Here is a 23840-nt window from a genome sequence, read left to right as displayed (position 1 = left end):
AGAGGTAGGAGGGAAGGACAGTATATATGTGATTTTGGTAAAGGGGGAGTACATAAACCAAGCATGTTTTTTAAAAAAGTTTCTGCTTGTCTTGTGAAGCTTCTTCTAGTCATGAGAAGCAGTAGTCACCATGAAGGATTTTAGTGTTTTTCTAGATATAAAAAAATACAAGAAATCGACTCATAAAATTTCAATCAAAAATGGCCACAATAAATGACAGAAATGGTATGGACCTAACAGAAGTAGAAGATATTAAGAAGAGATGGCAAGAATACACAGAAGAACAATACAAAAAAGATCTTCATGACCCAGATAATCACGATGGTGTGATCACTCACCTAAAGCCAGACATCCTGGAATGTGAAGTCAAGTGGACCTTAGGAAGCATCACTACAAACAAAGCTAGTGGAGGTGATGGAATTCCAGCTGAGCTATTTCAGGTCCTAAAAGGTGATGCTGTAAAAGGGCTGCACTCAGTATGCCAGCAAATTTGGAAAAGTCAGCCCCAGGACTGAAAAAGGTCAGTTTTCATTCCAATCCCAAAGAAAGGCAATGCCAAAGAATGTTCAAGCTACCACACAATTGCACTCATCTCATATCCTAGCCAAGTAATGCTCAACATTTTCTAAGCCAGGCTACAACAGTACATAAACCATGAACTTCCAGATATACAAGCTGGATTTAGAAAAGGCAGAGGAACCAGAAATCAAACTGCCAACATTTGTTGGATCTTCAAAAGGAGCAAGAGTTCCAGAAAAACATCTGCTTCTGTTTTATTGACTATGCCAAAGCCTTTGACTGTGTGAATCACAACAACTTTGGAAAATTCTTCAAAAGATGGGACTACCAGACCACCTGACCTGCCTCCCGAGAAATCTGTATTCAGGTTAAGAAACAACAGTTAGAACCAGACATGGAACAGACTGTTTCCAAATCAGGAAAGGAGTACATCAAGGCTGTATATTGTCACCCTGTTTATTTAACTTATATGCAAAGTATATCATGCAAAATGCCAGGCTGAATGAAGCACAAGCAGGAATGAAGATTGCCGGGAGAAATATCAATAACCTCATATATGCAGATGACACCACCCTTATGGCAGAAAGCAAAGAAGAACTAAAGAGCCTCTTGATGAAAGTGAAAGAGGAGAGTGAAAAAGTTGGGTTAAAACTCAACATTCAGAAAACTAAGATCATGGCTTCTGGTCCCATCACTTCATGGCAAATAGATGGGGGAATAATGGACACAGTGACAGACTTTATTTTGGGGGCTCCAAAATCACTGCAGATGGTGATTGCAGCCATAAAATTAAAAGACATTTACTCCTTGGAAGGAACGCCATGACCAACCTAGGCAGCATATTAAAGAGCAGAGACATTACTTTGCTGATAAAAGTCAGTCTAGTCAAAGCTATGGTTTTCCCAGGGCTGCTGCTAAGTTACTTCAGTCATCTCCGACTCTGTGACACCCCAAGATGGCAGTCCACTAGGTTCCCCTGTCCCTGGGATTCTCCAGGCAAGAACACGGGGGTGAGTTGCCATTTCCTTCTCCAATGCATGAAAGTGAAAAGTGAAAGGGAAGTCGCTCAGTCAAATCCGACTCTTCGCGACCCCATGAGCTGCAGCCCACCAGGCTCCTCCGTCCATGGGATTTTCCAGGCAAGAGTACTGGAGTGGGGTGCCATCACCTTCTCCAGGTTTTCCAAGTAGTCATGTGCGGATGTGAGAGTTGGACTATAAAGAAAGCCGAGCGTCGAAAAATTGATGCTTTTGAACTGTGGTGTTGGAGAAGACCCTTGAAAGTCCCTTGGACAGCAAGAAGATCCAACCAGTCAATCCTAAAAGAAAGCAGTCCTGAATATTCATTGAAAGGACTGATGCTGAAGCTGAAACTCCAATACTTTGGCCACCTGATGCGAAGAACTGACTCACTGGAAAAGACCCTGATGTTGGGAAGGAATGGAGGCAGGAGGAGAAGGGGATGACGGAGGATGAGATGGTTGGATGGCATCACCAACTCAATGGACATGAGTTTGAGTAAGCTCTGGGATTGGTGATGGACAGGGAAGCCTGGCATGCTGCATTCCATGGGGTCACAAGGGTTAAGACATGACTGAGCGACTGAACTGAACTGAACTGAACAAGAACTGGACCACAAAATCAGCTCCTGAGAATATCTAACAATCTGAAGACCTGCCCTGCCAGTTTTCTGGGAGCACAGAGTGCCTCATTTCATTTCTGTTCTCCACTCTGTCCTCCTTCAGAGGGGTGTTGGAAGTCAGCAACTATAGCAGCACACGATTTAATCCTGGTAGAGGTAGATGGCAAGCACCTATGGCAAGTGCCAGCCTGTGGTTGACCAGATCGATGGAAAAAATAAAGTCAGGAAATTCACTAATACAGGTATAGTTGATTGATTGTAAGCAAAAGTACCAAGGTAAAGCAGGAAGAAGGGTAGACTTTTCAACAAATGGTACCAGAGCAATTGGCCATTCATATGCAAAAAGAAAAAAAATGAAAGTTTGACTCTTAACTTTTACCATATGCAAATATTAATTCAAAATGGGTCATAGACATAAATATAAAACTAATTTGAGAATTACTAGCTAGTATAATATGCATTCATTCCTCTATGTATATACCAGGGTCTAAGCTTTGTTATAGAACTCTATCTCTAACACACACCTGCCTGAACCACAGTCACTTAACTCCTTGCAATGAGTTAATGCTAAGTCAGATTTTAATATATCATCTCACTTTTATAAAGCAGTGGCCCCCAGCTTCTTCCCCACACAACCCACCCCCAGGTCACAGAGCAGGAGGTGAGCAAGAGGTGAATGGCAGGCAAGCAAGGGAAGCTTCATCTGTTCCCCACTGGTCACATTACCTGAACTGTCCCTGCCTCCCATCACCTCCCACCATGGAAAAATTGCTTTCCACAAAACTGGTCCCCGGTGCCAAAAAGGTTGGGGACTGCTGTTAAAAAGGGGTAATGTAAAGCTGAAGCTTTTTTAAAAACTCATGAGTTGAGGTTGAAGACATAATCTATTATGTTATTCAATGTTCCTTATAAAATAACCCAAGCAATAAACTGCTTTTCTATTTTTATATCAGACCCAAAATAGTTCTCCTATACAATAATGTTTTAACAATGAATGTAAATATTTGATCCATTATATTTCCCTCTTTTGCTTGATGTTGACTTTTTAAAAATTCACAATGTGAGAGTTGCAAGTTAAGTTTTATTTGGGTGAATGAGGACTGCAGCCCAGGAAACAGCACCTTAGGCAGCTCTGAGAAACTGCTCCTAAGAAGCAGGGGAAAGGTCAGTATATATGTGATTTTGGTGAAGTGGGAGTGCATGCAATCAAACACATATATTCCCAGGTTTCTACTGGTCTCGTGAAGCCTTTGCTGGTCACAGGGAATAGTCGTCACCATGAAGGAGTTTAGTGCTTTTCTAGATATGGGGTGATACAAGAACTGGGCTCATAAAATCAGCTCCTGAAAATGCCTATCTGAAGACCTGTCCTGCCAGTTTTCCCAAGCACAGAGTGCCTCATTTGTGCTCTCCACCCTAAACTCTTTTCAGTGGTGCTGAAGGTCAGCAGCTGTAGCAGCACATGATTTAATCCTTGGAGTACCTCCACAAGTACCCACGACAAGTGGAAATTTGCAGCTGACACTGAAAATAAACTCAATCAAAATTACTATGTAAATTAAATTTTAGTAAATTTACTTCTATCTCTAATGACTTTCATTTTTCATTTTTATTTTAGCAAGCTTAAACTATGTATAGCTACTATTAATATAAACTGATATATTTCCTTTTAATTTTTAAATTATTGTTTTTACTGCATAATGTGCTTAACCTTAAAAAAATGAAAACTACTGAAGAAAACTCTTTAGCAAGAAAAAATTTCAGTTATATAAATACACATCATTTGTTATGTATAAGTGTTATAATGGGTGATATTTCATTTTATCTTTAAACCTAAAAATATCAGTATCAGAATGTTTATGATTTGCTAAAAATGATGGGAATACATGATTAGGAGCTATTCACATTCACTATTAGATCAGAGGAATTTTAAGGAAATTTTGTTCCTTTTGTGACCCTTTGCTTCCCTAAAGAGGCAGCAAAATGGCAGCTCAATTCACTGTCCATTCACATAAAATGTTATATCTGAAAGACTCTGATTCATCAGCTTTCTTCTCCCAGGCTCTCTTGTTAAATCTGAAGAAAGAATGGCAGATTCTTGCAGTTTGTTTCCCTATAGTCAGAGAACAATATTCAGTGGTAGAATTTTTTTCATGGGTCTTTTGTTCAGCTGTGTTAGTACCAAAGTAGCATGTCATGTAACTTCATAGACTCTTTCTTCATGACATCCATTATTCAGCACATACTGTCAGTAAACCTCTAATGGAAATATAAAGATGAATTTAAGAAGAACAATTCCATTTAAAACAAGGAGATGAATGCAACCACTCTATGTTCTAGGGATGGGAGCAATCATTTTAAGGAAGAAAGACAACAACCTTAGTGCTAAGTATGGGAAAGTAATATGGCAGTGGAAATGAGTTGAGGACCTTAGGGAGAAGCAGAGAAGCAATAATCTCATCTTGCTTGGTAGAAGTTCAAGTTAATAAAGAAGCCAGCAGGAGACTGGAGGATCCTTCTTGGAAGAAACTGAATGGTATCAGAGAGGATACCAATAAACATGGATGCTTGGAGAGTCTGCTGAATGTGTTATGGTAAAACTAAGCAGTTGAAACAAGGGTCGTAGTTCATATCTTTTTACTGCAACAGTACAGAGGCAGAAGTGAATTCAGATTGGTCAGCAGCTTGTCCAAAGAGGTTATCAGGCCCCTTCCTCTGTTGTTCCAACATCTCCAAGCATCTTGTCCCCATAAGCATGGTGGAAGTTCATTCACCAGCACCCTGTCAGCATTTCAGCCCTCAGAGTGTGAAAGAGGAAGTGGAAAGTAAGCAGCTTCCTTCTCAGGAAAGTGAGTAGGAAGCCACACCCAGTGGGAGGTTGTCCCAAGGGAAGTTTGGCTGAGGAGCCATTTGCCCTGCTAATATCTAAAGGGGTAAGAGTAGCTCTGTTATTTACAGGAGGCAGGAAATGCTACAAAACAACACCTCCATTATGCCCCCAACAAGAAAAAAATAGCTCGCTGCCTAATTTCCTCATGTACCTAGAACCTAAATCAGTTTTTGAGGGCTTCACCTTTGAAAATGAACATACAACCCAAAATTATCATCAACCGATATTTGTGATGAATAGAAATTCCAAAGAAACTGTATTAGTATTCTCTGAACTATGTGAGTAACCTGCATGTATTTAAAGAACAGAATGCTTTTTAAAATGCTGTAAACATTTTATAAAATCAATACAATTATTAAAGTATAACATCAAGGATATATCCCCAAAGACAATGGGGGAGGGATGAGTCAGATGATGGTATAGGAGAAAATTATAGGATTGATAAAGAGGTTTGTTATCTGACTAATAGAATACCCATAAACTTTTTTAAAATGAAGAGAAATATGAAGAAACTATACCAAATATATAGAAGCTATACAAAATGTCCCTGAAAAAAAATAATACAAGTGTCCTTACAGAAGATTAGATATGAAAAAGTCCTATACAAGTAATAGTTAAAACGACTTCTGACTTTTTCATCGCAGTGCTGGAAGCTATCACATTTAAGAAGATCCTATCTTTAAAAGTTCTAAAAGAAACTTATTTTAAATCCAATTTTCTACATTCAGCAGAGTTATCAATCACATGTTCAGATGAAAAGAGTTTAAACATGCAAGAACTCAATACCTTACTTTATGTCATTTTCCTAAGCAGCTCCTTGAGGATGGCAATAGTGGTTAAGAACCCGCCTGCCAATACAGGAGACAAAAGAGATGTGGGTTCAATCCCTGGGTTAGGAAGAACCCCTGTGGAGGGAATGGCAACTCACTCCTGTATTCCTGCCTGAAGAATCCCATGGACAGAAGAGCCTGGTGGGCTGCAGTCCATGGGTTCTCAGAGTTGGATATGACTGAATTGACTTAGCACACATGTATCATTTCCTAAGCAGCTCCTTGAAGATGTACTCCAGGAAAATGAGGAAATAAATTACTAAGGAGGAGAACATGAAGCCAAGAAGCTCAGACAGAGTAGGGAGGCAAGTATACAGACATGAGAGCATCCACTTCTGCTGAAGACTATAAGAGACAGAGTCAAAGTCATGTCAGCATCACCAGAGCCCTACCACTTCAGCACACTCTGAACAGTTTTTTAAAGCCTGTGTATCTGCTTTGTTATGCCCAGGCTTTTTCCAGAGCCTATGAAGGCTACTCTGACAGCTTGCAAAACAGGTCAAAAGTATCAGGCAATTAGCACTTCCCAAAGGCAAACCTTAACATCTATGAGGGATGGAAGACATTGTACCAATGCAATGCCTCATCCCTTGCCTTTGAGAGAGATAACCCTCAGGTATATGTTTGACACCCCTTTATAGCTTTGCCATGGGTCTAGATTCCAGTCACCCACAGAGGCAGGTGGCTTGACGATGCAGCTCTTTTTAGCCACCTTCCCTTGTCTGCTCATTATCTCACTCAACTTCTTAAATACTCATAAACATATTTTAAGCACCTACATAAAATCTACCAAGTATTTCTGAATATATAACACCTAAATCATAAGCTATCTATCACTAGATGAACTCACAAGTGAGTTTTTGCTGCAGAATACACTGATATGCTACAATATAAAATAGGAAATAGTTTTTCATCTTCCTCTCTAGAAACTTTATTCTGATGTAAATAAGCAATGAAATGCCTTGCTTAAGATACAAAACTAATTCATAAAGCAATTAAAAGAAAATAAGCAAGGAAGTGTTGCTTTAAAAATATTGTCAATGATTAAAAACTTTTCAGAGGCTTGGTAGCAAGAGAAGGGGGCTGGGAAGAGGGTATAGTCACTTATTTTGGTGGGAGGTGAGAATTAATGAGAGCCAGTGAGTGAAACAGTAGGTGCCTGATAGTTATCTGTATCTAACCTTAACCAACCTAGATAGCATATTCAAAAGCAGAGACATTACTTTGCCGACTAAGGTCCATCTAGTCAAGGCTATAGTTTTTCCTGTGGTCATGTATGGATGTGAGAGTTGGACTGTGAAGAAGGCTGAGCACTGAAGAATTGATGCTTTTGAACTGTGGTGTTGGAGAAGACTCTTGAGAGTCCCTTGGACTGCAAGGAGATCCAACCAGTCCATTCTGAAGGAGATCAGCCCTGGGATTTCTGTGGAGGGAATGATGCTAAAGCTGAAACTCCAGTACTTTGGCCACCTCATGTGAAGAGTTGACTCATTAGAAAAGACTCTGATGCTGGGAGGGATTGAGGGCAGGAGGAGAAGAGGACGACAGAGGATGAGATGGCTGGACGGCATCACCGACTCGATCAACATGAGGCTGAGTGAAATCTGTGAGATGGTGATGGACAGGGAGGCCTGGCGTGCTGCGATTCATGGGGTCGCAAAGAGTTGGACACGACTGAGCAACTGAACTGAACTGAACTGAACTGAACCTTAAGGAAGTAGTCAACACCTTCTCCTCCAGGCCATGCAGACGTTGTAAGTACATGGAAAACACCACTCAGGAAGTCACAGACATAATGTGGACATCTGTTTGAATTTCTTTTTCTCACAATCATGCAGACCCTGCTAACATGATGCCAGTTCATTTCTTGCTTTTGTTTTTCATGTAGTAAATCTGCCCACCTCCTGATAAGGCAATAGGAATTAATTTCCATATGTTCTAAAAGTTACATTTAATATTTTAAATTAAATTATCCAGGTTCCTTTCCTTCCCTTTCACCAACTATCAGTGAGCATCACACTGAACCCTTCTGTTAGTTCTGATGAGGCTTTTCTAGGCCACTTAGTCTCATCTACATTCTAAACAGTTTCTTCCACTCTCAATTTTATTTTCAATGAAAAAAGTAGAGAAATGATATTGGAAATGCACAAAATGCTTAGTGAGAGCAGAAAGATGATCAATTGGGAATCGTCTGAGGCACTATGGGGACTCATCCAGTATCCTTATGCCCCAAATGAAAAAGGGAAACTCAAAGAATTGTGCTAGAGCCAGCAAAAACATGCAATGAAGAGGCTTGATAAAGGGAAGTGAGAGATTTGAAAAGAGATAAAAAGTGATGAACAGAATCATCACAACATATCATATCACTTTTCTGTATGATATCTACATAACCATATAGAAAAGACAGCTAGCTGTAGAATAGGCCATCTGTGTTCCACTCGTATTCCTACCCGGGGGGTCATTGCAAACAGCCCTTTAGATATCATGCCTTTTACTGTTGGCATTTTCAGGAGGGTGCTCAGCTGGCACCCACAGTGCAAGTCAGATATCCTGGAAGATAGTGTTGCTGGAGCAAGCCTGTTCCAATGAGGGAAGAGGGGTTGGACAAATACCTCAGGTCCATTTTTAAGTTGTTTTAATGAACCTCCATACTGTTCTCCCTAGTGGCTGTACCAATTTACATTCCCACCAACAATATATGAGTGTTCCCTTTTCTCCACACATTTTCCAGCGCTTGTTATTTATAGACTTTTTGTTGATGGCCCCTTATATCTCACTGTAGTTTTGAGGTGCATTTCTCTAATAATTAGCAGTGGTGAGCATCTTTCCATCTGAGCTTTGGGCATCTGTATCTCTTCTTTGAATAAATGTCTAGTGAGATTTTCTGCCTATTGAGAGAGTTTATTCTGAGGTTGGTTGATAGGAAGTCCAGGGCCCTTGAGGAGTAGGAGGCAAACATTTTGTTCTACATTCCTTCACCTTAGTCACAAAGGATGTTTATCTTAATCTCTGGGTTGCTATGGTAACAAACTATTTCACCTGAAACTAGCTTTCTTTATGCCCAGAGCTAATGATTATTCAGCAAAACAATACATCTTGGAAATGTTTTTACTAGGCTTTATGTTACTGATTATAATTCAAACCAATATATCTTATTTGGAAACCTATTTTTCTTCAAAAACCTATGCCCTTGATTATATGGATACAAAATATCTCATGCAGAGACATCTTATCCCGAGACTGTTTCCCTTGGTTAATCTTGTGCTGATGTTACTGCTAAACGTATGTTGTGGGAGAGGAGCCTGGTAAAACTTTCACAGCTTTGAGGTATTTCTTTGATCTATGTTTAGCAGTCCACTAAAACAGTGTATAATGCCCCACCTAAACTACCCCCTTCCAGTGCCTTTTGCTGGAAGATTTTCTCTATCCTTTCACTTTAATAAAATCTCTGCTACATAAACCTCTGAGTGACTGAGGCCACGTCTTTGGTCCCAGAGTGAATTCTTCTCTTTCAGAGACCACGAATCTGACACCGTTCTCTGTGAGCTATATTTTTTTATTGGGTTGAGTTTCTTTTTTTTTTATTAAGCTGTATGCACTATTTGTATATTTTGGAGATGAATCCCTTATCATGAAAATCATTTTCAAATATTTTCTCGCATTCTGTATGTTGTTTTTCAATACGGTTTCCATTGCTGTGTACAGCTTTTAAGTTTAATTAGGTCCTATTTGTTTATCTTTGTTATTTCTCTTAGTCTAGGACAGGAATCCAAAAAGATACTGCGGCATTTTATGTCAAAGTTCTGCCTAGGTACCCTCTAGGAGTTTTATAGTATCCAGTCTTATGTTTAGGTCTTTAATCCATTTTGAGTTTAGTTTTGTGTGTGCTGTTAGAGAATGTTCTAATTTCATTCTTTCATATGTCACTATCCAGTTTTCCCAGCACCATTTCTTAAAGAGACTGTCTTTTCTCCATTGTATACTCTTGCCTCCTTTGTGGTAGATTAATTGACCATAGGTGCATGGGTTTATTTCTGAGATATCTATCCTGTTCCATTGGCTTACATGTCTGTTTTTATGGCAGTACTTTTTTTAGTTTTTTAATATAAATTTATTTATTTTAATTGGAGGCTAATTACTTTACAATATTGTACTTGTTTTGCTATACATCAACATGAATTCACCACAGGTATACACGTGTTCCCCATCCTGAACCCCCCTCCCTCCTCCCTCCCCATACCATCCCTCTGGGTCATCTCAGTGCACCAGCCCCAAGCATCCAGTATCATGCATCGAACCTGGACTGGCGATTCATTTCATATATGATATTATGCATGTTTCAATGCCATTCTCCCAAATCATCCCACCCTCTGCCTCTCCCACAGAGTTCAAAAGACTGTTCTATACACCTGTGTCTCTTTTGCTGTCTCGCATACAGGGTTATCATTACCATCTTTCTAAATTCCATATCTATGCATTAGTATACTGTATTGGTGTTTTTCTTTCTGGCTTACTTCACTCTGTATGATAGGATCTGGTTTCATCCACCTCCTTAGAACTGATTCAGATGTATTCTTTTTAATGGCTGAGTAATACTCCATTGTGTATATGTACCACAGCTTTCTTATCCATTCATCTGCTGATGGACATCTAGGAGAGGGTGTGGAGAAAAGGGAACCCTCTTACACTGTTGGTGGGAATGCAAACTAGTACAGCCACTATGGAGAACAGTGTGGAGATTCCTTAAAAAACTGGAAATAGAACTGCCTTATGACCCAGCAATCCCACTCTGGGCATACACACCCAGGAAACCAGAACTGAAAGAGACACGTGTACCCCAATGTTCATCACAGCACTGTTTATAATAGCCAGGACATGGATGCCAATACTTCTTTAATTGCTATAACTTTGTTGCATAGTCTGAAATCAGGGAGCCTCCAAACTACATTTTTCTTTTTTGAGAATGCTTTGGCTATTTTGGGTCTTTTGTGTTTCCATATAAATTTTAAAATGTTTTGTCCTAGTTTTGTGATAAGTGACACTGGTAATTTGATGGGGATTTCATAGAATATATAGATTGCCTTAGGTAGTACAATCAATATTGATTCATCCAATCCAAAAATATATCTTCCCTCTGGTTTATGTCATCTTTGATTCTTTTTGGCAGTGTCTGATAGTTTTCAGAGTACAGATTTTGTCCTTCCTTAGATAGATTTATTCATGGGTGTTTTATTCTTTTTGATGCAATAAGTGAGGTTGTATCCTTCCTTTCTCTTTCTGATTTTTCATTGTTAGTATATAGATGCACCAGATTTATGTGTATATAATCCTGCAATCTCACTCCTGGGCATATATCTAGAGAAAATCATAATTCAAAAAGACTACTTCACCCCAATATTCATTGTTGCACTGCTCACAATAGCCAAGACATGGAAGCAAACTAAATATCCATTGACAGATGAATTGATAAAGATATGGTATATTTATATAGTGGAATAGTACTCAGCCTTAGAAGAATGAAATAGTGCCATCTGTAGCAACATGGATGGACTTAGAGATTATAATACTAAGTGAAATAAGCCAGACAGAACAAGACGAATATCATATGATATTACTTATATGGGGAATCTGAAAAAGATTTACACAAATTAGCTTATAGGCAGAACACAAAGAGACCCACAGACATAGAAAGCAAATGTATGGTTACCAAAGGAGAAGGAGGGGTGAGGGATAAATTAGGAGTCTGAGATTAACATATATATACTGCTATATGTAACTCAGACTTAAACTGAAGAAAGTAAGGAAAACCACTAGACCATTCAGGTATGACCTAAATCAAGTCCCATATGATTACACAGTGGAAGTGACAAATAGATTCAAGGGACTAGATCTGATAGACAGAAAGCCTGAAGAACTATGGTTGGAGGTTTGTAACATTGTGCAGGAGGCTGTGATCACGACCATCCCCAAGAAAAAGAAATATAAAAAGGCAAAAATGGTTGTCTGAGGAGGCCATACGAATGCTGAGAAAAGAAGAGAAGCAAAAGGCAAAGGAGAAAAAAAAAAGATATACTCACCTAAATGCAGAGTTCGAGAGAAAAGCAAGGAGAGATAAGAAAGCCTTCCTCAGTGAACAGTGCAAAGAAATAGAGGAAAACAATAGAATGGGAAAGACTAGAGATCTCTTCAAGAAAATCAGAGATACCAAGGGAACACTTCATGCAATGATGGGCTCAATAAGGACAAAAATAGTATGGACCTAACAGAAGCAGAAGATATTAAGAAGAGGTTGCAAGAACACACAGAAGAACTGTACAAAAAAGATCTTCACAACCAAGATAATCACGATGCTGTGATCACTAATTTAGAGCCAGATATCCTGGAATGTGAAGGCAAGTGGGCCTTAGAAAGCATCACTATGAACAAAGCTAGTAGAGGTGATGGAATTCCAGTTGAGCTATTTCAAATCCTGAAAGATGATGCTGTGAAAGTGTTGCACTCAATATGCCAGCAAATTTGGAAAAGTTAGCAGTGGCCACAGGACTGAAAAATGTCAGTTTTCATTCCAATCCCAAGGAAAGGCAATGCCAAAGAATGCTCGAACTACCAGACAATTGCATTCATCTCACACGCTAGTAAAATAATGTTCAAAATTCTCCAAGCCAGGCTTCAGCAATATGTGAACCGTGAACTTCCAGATGTTCAAACCAGTTTTATAAAAGGCAGAGGAACCAGAGATCCAATTGCCAACATCCATGGATGATGGAAAAAGCAAGAGAGTTCCAGAAAAACATCTATTTCTACTTTATTGACTATGCCAAAGCCTTTGACTGCGTGGATCACAAGAAACTGTGGAAAATTCTGAAAGAGATGGGAATACCAGACCACCTGACCTGTCTCTTGAGAAACCTACATGGAGGTCAGGAAGCAACAGGTAGAACTGGGCATGGAACAATAGACTGGCTCCAAATAGGAAAAGGAGTACATCAAGGCTGTATATTGCCACCCTGCTTATTTAACTTGTATGCAGAGTACATCATGAGAAATGCTGGGCTGGAGGAAGCACGAGCTGGAATCAAGATTGCCGGGGGAAATATCAATAACCTGATATATGCAGATGACACCACCCTTACGGCAGAAAGTGAATAAGAATTAAAGAGCCTCTTGATGAAAGTGAAAGAGGAGAGTGAAAAAGTTGGCTTAAAGCTCAACATTCAGAAAACTAAGACCATGTCATCTGACCCCATTACTTCATGGGAAATAAATGGGAAACAGTGTCAGACTTTATTTTGGGGGGTTCCAAAGTCACTGCAGAAGGTGATTGCAGCCATGAAATTAAAAGACACTTACTCCTTGTTAGGAAAGTTATGAGCAAACTAGATAGCATATTAAAAAGTGGAGACATTACTGTGCCAACAAAAGTCCGTCTAGTCAAGGCTCTGGTTTTCCAGTGGTCATGTATGGATGTGAGATTTGGACTTTGAAGAAAGCTGAGCGCCGAAGAATTGATGCTTTTGAATTGTGGTGCTGCAGAAGACTCTTGAGAGTACCTTGGACTGCAAGGAGATTCAACCAGTCCATCCTACAGGAGATCAGTCCTGGGTGTTCATTGGAAGGACTGATGTTGAAGCTGAGACTCCAATACTTTGGCCACCTGATCCGAGGAGGTGACTCATTGGAAAAGATCCTGATGCTGGGAGGGATTCGAGGCAGGAGGAGAAGGGGACGACAGAGGATGAGATGACTGGATGGCATCACCGACTCGATGAACAATAGTTTGAGTAAACTCCAGGAGTTGGTTATGGACAGGGAGGCCTGGCCTGCTGAGATTCATGGGGTTTCAAAGAGTTGGACATGGCTGAGCGACTGAACTGAACTGAACTGAGCACTAAAGAATAGATGTTTTGAAACTGTGGTGCTGGAGAAGACTCTTGAGAGACCCTTGGACTGCAAGGAGGGCAAACCACTCAATCCTAAAAGAAATCAGTCCTGAATATTCATTGGAAGGACTGATGCTGAAGCTGAAGTTCCAATACTTTGGCCAAGTGATGTGAAGACTGGACTCATGGGAAAAGACTCTGATGCTACACAAGATTGAGGGCAGGAGAAGAAGGAGGCAGCAGAGGATGAGACGGTTGGATGGCATCATCGACTCAAAGGACATGAATTTGAACAAACTCCAGGAGATAGTGAAGGACAGGAAAACCTGTCATGCTGCATTCCATAGGGTTGCAAAGAGTTGGACATGACTTAGCAACTGAACAACAGCAACAAACTTAGGTACAACAGAAGTATTACATTTAATTCTCATAGTTCTAAAGAGATGTCTATGTTAGTTAGATCAGCAAATAAACATTAATACCAGATTAATTTAATACTGAATATTTCCCAGTTCATGTGAACCTAAAATTCATTTAATTTAATTTCTCTTGTATTTAGAATTGTTTGATTTGTAAGTGCTTACATTTCTTTAAACAAATTAAATAGAGCTCATTTACAACTTAACCTCAACAATATTATCCAAGGATGAAGTCACGTACTGAGACATACATATGTCCAGATAGATACAATGAGAGATCTAGCTTCATTTTCGAAACTTAGTTATGAATCAGATATCACAGTATAAAATTCACTAGTTCATAAGATCAACCTTGCTTTTACTAACTGTACATATAGCAAGAACCATTTGGGGAACCAGTTTTTAAGACTTTTACCTAAATCAACTTCCTCTGGATTTAAACAAAATGGTGACCACACAATGTTATCCCATTTCACAAGACAGAATAGCCATCTCAAATCACCACAGAGAACACAAAGTATAGAACACACACACGGGCCCGGCAGTCCTAATCAGATACTCCCTTAAATACAAGATTACAGTCTCTCAGAAAACCTCCTATGGAGCCACAGAACTTCAGATTCTGTATTTACAGAGTAAATGGAAATATCTCAGGACTTCAGTGATTGCAAATGGAGCAAAGGAGGCCAGGTTGAAAGAAGAGGAGGAAGGAGGTGGGAAGGGAGGCAAACGGGGTGGACTTACAGATGTCTGTTGCCATGTGCAGATGCCCAGGCATTACGGGACTTTTCCCTGGGCTTCCAGGAAGGAGGGACTGGAACTCACCCCTACTAGTATCCAGAACAGACCAGAACCAGAATTTGAGCTCTCTGTCAACAAGAGATCATCCGCCTCGAGCCCTCAGCTCAGGCTGAACTCTTTAACCAGGTTCCTGAGTCCAAAACCGGGGAAAAGAAAAAACTGTAGGATAGGAGGGGTTAAGAAGAAGAAACAGAGAGGGAAGGAGAGAGAGGCCAAATAAAGTCTCTTGTTCCTTGCCCAGTAGGGGCATTCTGGTCAGTCCATTTCAGGAGTTTCAATTGTGGCCACGGGGTTTTTTTCATCAATGAGCAAGCTGGTTCCTGAGTACCCCGAGTGGTCAGGATGTCAATCACAGCAAAGAATCCCCACCAGAGTTGACAAGCAAGAGATTTATTGGGAAGGGGAACCTGGGCGGAGAGCAGGAGGGTAAGGGAAGCCAGGAGGACTGCCCTGCCGCATGGTTCAGTCTCAGATTTTTATGGTGATGGGATTAGTTTCCAAGTTTGTCTCTGGCCAATCATTCCGACTCAGTGTCCTTCCTGGTGGTACACACATTGTTTAGCCAAGATGGATTCCAGCGAGGAGGATTCTGGGAGGTTGGTAGGACAAGTGGCATCTCCTTTTGACTCTTCCCAAATTTTTCTGGTTGGTGGCATCTTTTTGGTTCATGTTCCTTACTAGTAACTCCTGTCCTAAAATAATGCATGCCAGTGTTTACTATGGCGCTGGCCAGGGTGGGCAGTTTCAGTCAATGTTTCCCATAACAACTTCACTGAAATAAACTCAGGTGTGACAAAAAGGGGCTTGTTATGAATAATGACAACAATTTCACCTTTATGGCTCAGTGGCCATTTCAGGAACTAAGGGCAACAGACAAAATATTATAGCAAAATATTCTCCCATTGCTCTTATCACTAAGGAAATTCCAAATGTTTGGGGAGTTGTGACCCAAGAACTGTAGCCAAAGATCAAAATATATACCTGCTATTAGTCATAATAATGCAACGATGTCATATACTAGAGCAGGAGTGAGACTAATTTGTATTTTTCTACAGAGCTGTTCATCACAAGGCTTTATGCAATAATGTTTATTTTTAAAACATTGCACTATAATGTTACTTGTCTTGATTATCAGGTTGTTGATGCTGCCTTAAGTTTTATGCCAAAGATGGGTGCTTCATTTGCCTCCCCTTGGCCCCAGCCCAAACCTTTAGGTGCTGCAAGAACAGAAGTAATTGAAAGTTATTTTGGACTCACCACAGTGGCATTCTGCATATGCACAAGTTCAGTTCAGCTCAGTTCAATGACTGTTATATCCGAATCTTTGCAACCCCATGGACTGCAGCATGCCAGTCTCCCCTGTCCATCACCAACTCCAGGAGATTGTTTAAACTCATGTTCATCCAGTCGTTGGTGCCTGCTAACCATCTCATCCTCAGTCCCCTTCTCCTACCTTCAATTTTTCCCAGCATCAGGGTCTTTTCCAATCAGTCAGTTCTAAGCATCAGGTGGCCAAGATATTGGAGCTTCAGCTTTAGCATCAGTTCTTCTGTGAATATTCAGGATTGATTTCCTTTAGCATTGACTGGTTTGATCTCCTTGCTGTCCAAGGAACTCTCAAGAGTCTTCTCCAACACCACAGTTCAAAAGCATTAGTTCTTCAAGGCTCAGCTTTCTTTACGATGCAACTCTCATATCCATACATGACTACTGGAAAAACAATAGCTTTGACTAGATAGACCTTTGTCAGCAAAGTAATGTCTCTGCTTCTTAATAGGCGGTCTAGGTTGGTCACAGCTTTTTTTCAAAGGAGCAAGCATCTTTTAATTTCATGGCTGCAGTCACATCTACAGAGATTTTGGAGCACAAAAATTAAAGTCTGTCACTGTTTCCATTGTTCCCCCATTTGTCTGCCATGAAGTGATGGGACCAGATGCCATGATCTTCGTTTTCTGAATGTTGAGTTTTAAGCCAGCTTTTTCACTCTCCTCTTTCATTTTCATCAAGAGACTCTTTAGATCTTCACTTTCTGCCATAAGGGAGGTGTCATCTGTGCATCTGAGACTATTGATATTTCAACCTGTAATTTTGCTTCATCCAGCCCAGCATTTTGCATGATGTACTCTGCATAGAAGTTAAATAAACAGGTTGACATTATATAGCCTTGACGTACTCCTTTCCCAATTTGGAACCAGTCCGTTGTTCCATGTCTAGTTCTAACTGTTGCTTCTTGGCCTGAATACAGATTTCTCAGGAGGCAGGTAAGGTGGCCTGGTACTCCCATCTCTTGAAGAATTTTCCACAGTTTGTCATGATCCACACAGTCAAAGTCTTTGTCATAGTCAATACAGCAAAAGTAGATGTTTTCCTGGAACTCTCTTGCTTTTTCTGTGATCCAACAAGTGGCAATTTGATCTGTGGTTCCTCTGCTTTTGGATCTACAGTGACCTGCTGCAGGGTCAGAAGGACTGAATCCAACAGTGGGTGCACAAGTCCTTTCGAAGAGGTTGCCATTACCTTCTTTATCCCTACCATAGTTTGGCCTCAGGCCAAACAACAGGGAGGGAACACAGCCCCACCCTTCAACAGAATATTGGACTAAAGATTTACTGAGCATGCCCCCGCACCCCATGACCCATCAGAACAAGACCCAGTTTCCCCCACAGTCAGTCTCTCCCATCAGGAAGTTTCCATAAGTTTCTTATCCTTATTCACGAAGGCAGACAGACTGAAATCCACAGTCACAAAAAACTAACCAAACTGATCACATGGACCACAGCCTTGTCTAACTCAATGAAACTATGAGTCACACCCTGTAGGGCCACCCAAGATGGACAGGTCATAGTGGAGAGTTCTGACAAAATGTGGTCCACTGGAGAAATGCAAACCACTTCAATATTCTTGCCTTGAGAAGATCATGAACAGTATGAAATGGCAAAAAGATAGGACACTGAAAGATGAACTCATCAGGTCAGTAAGTGTCCAATATGCTACTGGAGAAGAGTGCAGAAATAACTCTGGAAAGAATGAGGATATGGAGTGAAAGCAAAAACAATGCCCAGTTTCGGATGTGATTGGTGATGGAAGTAAAGTCTGATGCTATAAAGAACAATATTGCATAGGAACCTGGAATCTTAGGTCCATGAATCAATGTAAATTGGAAGTGATCAAACATGAGATGGCAAAAGTGAACATCGACATTTTAGGAATCCGTGAACTAAAATGGCCTGGAATGGGTGAGTTTAATTCAGATCTGCTACTATGGGCAAGAATCCCTTAGAAAAAATGGAGTCGCTCTCATAGTCAACAAAAGAGTCGAAATGCAGTACTTGGGTGCAGTCTCAAAAATGGCAGAAAGATCTCTCTGTTCATTTCCAAGGCAAACCATTCTGTATCACAGTTCTCCTAGTCTATGCCCCAACCACTAATGGCAAAGAAGCTGAAGCTGAAGCTGAATGGCTCTATGAAAATCTACAAGACCTTCTTGAACTAACATCCAAAAAAGATGTCCATTTCATCACAGGGGACAGGAATGCAAAAGTAGGAAGTCAAGAGATACCTGGAGTAACAGGCAAGTTTCGTTGGAGTACAAAATGAAGCAGTTCAAAGGCTAACAGTTTTGCCAGGAGAATACACTGGTCATAGCAAACACCCTCTTCCAAAAACACAAGAGATGACTCTATACGTGGACATCACCAGATGGTCAATACCGAAATCAGATTGATTACATTCTTTGCAGCTGAAGATGGAGAAGCCCTATACAGTCAGCAAAAACAAGACTGGGAGCTGACTGTGGCTCAGATCATGAGCTCCTTATTGTTGTAAAATTCAGACTTAAATTTAAGAACGTTAGGAAAACCACTAGACCATTCAGGTATGACCTAAATCAAATCCCTTATGATTACACAGTGGAGGTGACAAATAGATGCAAGGGATTAGATCTGATAGAGTGCCTGAAGTGTACCACTTTGTAAAGTGCATCTCTAAGGGTACATCAAATATACATTTTGTGCTAATGTCAAATGGACAAGTATTAAAGAATAATATTCGAACAAGTGGAGATGAATACTTACTATCAGTATCACAAAACGCATTTGGGTGCTGCAGAAAAATATTAGACTTTTTATCCAAATCAATTTAATAACTATTTCAAATGTATTGTGAATACTTATTAGTCAATTTTTTAAATTTGATATTCTCATGCAGGGATAAGAATTTATTCTCACTGCCTGCTACTTAGTTGCTCCTATGGTTACTGAACTGCCTCATTGTGATCCTTTATACGTCTTCACTTTCAACTGACATCAGAAGAAGAGCAAGATATTTGGGGGCTACTTTATTTTTCCTTAACAATGTCTTCTCCCCTTCATATGTCTTATAAGTGGTTATTTTCAGATTGATGATGCTATACCATGAATGTTATATATGATTTGGAAGTTTTCTTTTTCGTCACATTTGAAGTGACCAGTTTTGCCATTATCCCCTCTGTTCTGCTTTGATGAGTCCCTTATAAGACTTGCTCTTAAAATGCAGTGGCCTAAATGAAGTAAAATCATTCAAGGTGGTTTTACTCTTAAAGGTGACTTTGTTTAATATAGGTGCCACTATATCAAGCAATTTTATAAAAATGATCACTGTAATGGCTGAGTAATACTCCATTGTGTATATGTACCACAGCTTTCTTATCCATTCATCTGCTGATGGACATCTAGGTTGCTTCCATGTCCTGGCTATTATAAACAGTGCTGCGATGAACACTGGGGTACATGTGTCTCTTTCAATTCTGGTTTCCTTGGTGTGTATGCCCAGCAGAGGGATTGCTGGGTCATAAGGCAGTTCTATTTGCAATTTTTTAAGGAATCTCCACAGTGTTCTCCATAGTGGCTGTACAAGTTTGCATTCCCACCAAGAGTGTAAGAGGGTTCCCTTTTCTCCATCCCCTCTCCAGCATTTATTGCTTGCAGATTTTTGGATCACAGCCATTCTGACTGGTGTGAAGTGGTACCTCATTGTGGTCTAAAAATTTTGAGAAGAGCTAACACCTATCCTACTCAGACTCTTCCAGAAAATTGCAGAGGAAGGTAAACTTCCAAACTCATTCTATGAGGCCACCATCACCCTAATACCAAAATCTGACAAAGATGCCACAAAAAAAGAAAACTACAGGCCAATCTCATGGATGAACATAGATGCAAAAATCCTTAACAAAATTCTAGCAGTCAGAATCCAACAACACATTAAAAAGATCATACACCATGACCAAGTGGGCTTTATCCCAGGGATGCAAGGATTCTTCAATATCTGCAAATCAATCAATGTAATTCACCATGTTAACAAATCGAAAAATAAAAGCCATATGATTATCTTAATAGATGCAGAGAAGGCCTTTGACAAAATTCAACATCCATTTATGTAAAAACTCTCCAGAAAGCAGGAATAGAAGCAACATACCTCAACATAATAAAAGCTATATATGACACACCCACAGCAAACATTATCCTCAATGGTGAAAAATTGAAAGCATTTCCCCTAAAGTCAGGAACAGACAAGGGTGACCACTTTCACCACTACTATTCAACATAGTTCTGGAAGTTTTGGCCACAGCAATCAGAGCAGAAAAAGAAATAAAAGAATTCAAATTGGAAAAAAAGAAGTAAAACTTTCACTGTTTGCAGATGACATGATCCTCTACATAGAAAACCCTAAAGACTCCGCCAGAAAGTTACTAGAGCTAATCAATGAATATAGTAAAGTTGCAGGATATAAAATCAACACACAGAAATCCCTTGCATTCCTATACACTAATAATGAGAAAGTAGAAAAAGAAATTAAGGAAACAATTCCATTCACCATTGCAACGAAAAGAATAAAATACTTAGGAATATATCTACCTAAAGAAACTAAAGACCTATATATAGAAAACTGTAAAACACTGATGAAAGAAATCAAAGAGGACACTAATAGATGGAGAAATACACCATGTTCATGGATCGGAAGAATCAATATAGTGAAAATGAGTATACTACCCAAAGCAATCTACAGATTCAATGCAATCCCTATCAAGCTACCAGTGGCAGTTTTCACACAACTAGAATAAATAATTTCAAGATTTGTATGGAAATACAAAAAACCTCGAATAGCCAAAGCAATCTTGAGAAAGAAGAATGGAACTGGAGGAATCAACCTGCCTGACTTCAGGCTCTACTACAAAGCCACAGTCATCAAGACAGTATGGTACCGGCACAAAGACAGAAATATAGTTCAAAATGGAACAAAATAGAAAGCCCAGAGATAAATCCACACACATATGGACACCTTATCTTTGACAAAGGAGGCAAGAATATACAATGGAGTAAAGACAATCTCTTTAACAAGTGGTGCTGGGAAAACTGGTCAACCACTTGTAAAAGAATGAAAGTAGATCACTTTCTAAGACCGCACACGAAAATAAACTCAAAATGGATTAAATATCTAAAGGTAACACCAGAAACTACAAAACTCCTAGAGGAGGACATAAGCAAAACACTCTCCGACATAAATTACAGCAGGATCCTCTATGATCCACCTCCCAGAATATTGGAAATAAAAGCAAAAATAAACAAATGGGATCTAATTAAAATTAAAAGCTTCTGCACAACAAAGGAAAATTAAAGCAAGGTGAAAAGACAACCTTCTGAATTGGAGAAAATAATAGCAAATGAAGCAACTAACAAACAACTAATCTCAAAAATATACTAGCAACTCCTGCAGCTCAATTCCAGAAAAATAAATGACCCAATCAACAAATGGGCCAAAGAACTAAATAGACATTTCTCCAAAGAAGACATATGGTTGACTAATGAACACATGAAAAAATGCTCAGCATTATTCATTATTAGAGTAATGCAAATCAACACCTCAAACTTTTTAATGTGTGTGCTAATTGCTCAGTCGTGTCTGACTCTGCAACCCCATGGACTGTAGCCCACTAGTCTCGTCTGTCTTGGGATTTTCCAGGCAAAGATACTAGAGTGGACTGCCATTCCCTCCTCCAGGGGAACTTCCCAACCCAGGGATTGTACCCAGGTCTCTTAGATTGCAGGGAGACTCTTCACTGTCTGAACCAGCAGAGCTGCATTTTTCATGGTTTTTACATATTCACTGCTCTATTCCTCAGGTCTTAGAACAGTACCTGGCAAATAGCAGGCACTCTATGAATATGAATATGGATTTCCCTGCCGGCTCAGATGATAAAGCATCTGCCTACAATGTGGGAGACCCAGGTTTGATCCCTGGGCCAGGAAGATCCCCTGGAGAAGAAAATGGCAACCCACTCAGGTACTCTTGCCTGGAAAATCCCATAGACGGAGGATCCTGGTAGACTACAGTCCATGGGATGGCAAAGAGTCTGGCACGACTGAACGACTTCACTTTCACTTTTTATTTTATGAGTATTTAATGAACAAGTGAATGAACAAACTACATTGTTTTATGAGTGAGTAGGCAATGGCACCCCACTCCAGTACTCTTGCCTGGAAAATCCCATGGACGGAGTATCCTGGTAGACTACAGTCCATGGGATTGCAAAGAGTCTGACACGACTGAGTGACTTCACTTTCACTTTTTATTTTATGAATATTTAATGAATAAGTGAATGAACAAACTACACTGTTTATCAGTGAGTATACTACATTTGAAAGCAGCACTTTGTTGATTTACACTTGGATTATCTTCAGTTTATTGCTTTTGCAGATAAACTTAGCCTGAACAGCAGTTCATACCCTTCCTGTTGCATCTTCTGGTCCATATATCTTCCTGGCTCCCCTCGTCTGTGTACCTCCATCTACTTTCACGAAAAGTTTCTGTTTCATGTATGACCAGTAAAGAAATTGCTTTTGATTGGCATGAACAAGAAACCCAGCAAGAATGAGCATATGTGATGTATAGGATTTGCTGGAAATTTCTCTAGTCCCACTAAGGTGTGGTTCATCGATGATTCTGATTGTTCTTCTTTCAGACACAGAGTGGGATAGTTCTTTGTTCCCTTTTAAAGGTCCCTTAAAGTGACTTGCTTCTGCCAGCTGCAGTCTTAAGGAGCCAGCACAATTGTTTTGTTCTTCCATTTACAGTATAGGCTTCCTTTGCATGGGTCCCAGAACAGAGCTGCCCCTGCCAACACAGTGTGGGTATGCAATGATAGCAAGAAATAAATCTTGCTTGTAAAGCCCTTGAAATTTAGGGATTGTTTGCTATGGAATCCAACCTAGCTCCTCCCAACTTCCCTGTGGTCCAGGGAAGGCCCACATCAAGTTCTTGAAGCTGCTTCTTTTTTATAATGGACTTTTTCAATTGAATTATAGTTAACATATAATACTTTATTAGTCTCACATGTGTAACATAGTGATTTAATATTTTACACATGATGAAATAATCAGTTAGACCAGTTACATCCATCATCATAACAGTTAATAGTAATGACCACATTCCCTATATATCTATCTCATCCCCAGGACATATTTATCTTACAGATGGAAGTTTGTACCTTTTAATTCCCCTCAACTATTTCATTCATCCCCCAACCCCCTCCTCTCTGGCAACAAACTTGTTTGTTCTCTGCATTTTTAGGCTGTTTCTGTTTTGTTGGTTAATTTGTCTTGTTAATTTAGATCCTACATATACATGAAATCATATGGTCTTTGTTTTCCTCTGTCTGACTTACTTCACTTGGTATAACACTCTGCAGATCCATTCATATTGCTGGAATGGAACATTTTCATGCTTTTCATTCTCTATGTATACATATCATATCTTCTCCATTCATCTATGGATGAACACTTAGGTTGATTCTATATCTTGGCTATTGTAAATAATGCTTCAAATT

General features: G+C 39.8%; 1 pseudogene; it reads right to left on the bottom strand.

The window, feature by feature from the left end:
- LOC114117318 (C4b-binding protein alpha chain-like) overlaps nt 1-23082 on the bottom strand; it is a 31537-nt pseudogene extending 8455 nt beyond the window's left edge.
- Nucleotides 23083-23840: the final 758 nt, after the last annotated feature.

The sequence above is a fragment of the Ovis aries genome, chromosome 12, assembly GCF_016772045.2.
Source record: "Ovis aries strain OAR_USU_Benz2616 breed Rambouillet chromosome 12, ARS-UI_Ramb_v3.0, whole genome shotgun sequence".
NCBI lineage: Eukaryota > Metazoa > Chordata > Mammalia > Artiodactyla > Bovidae > Ovis > Ovis aries.
This window is presented reverse-complemented; position numbering and strand designations above follow the sequence as displayed.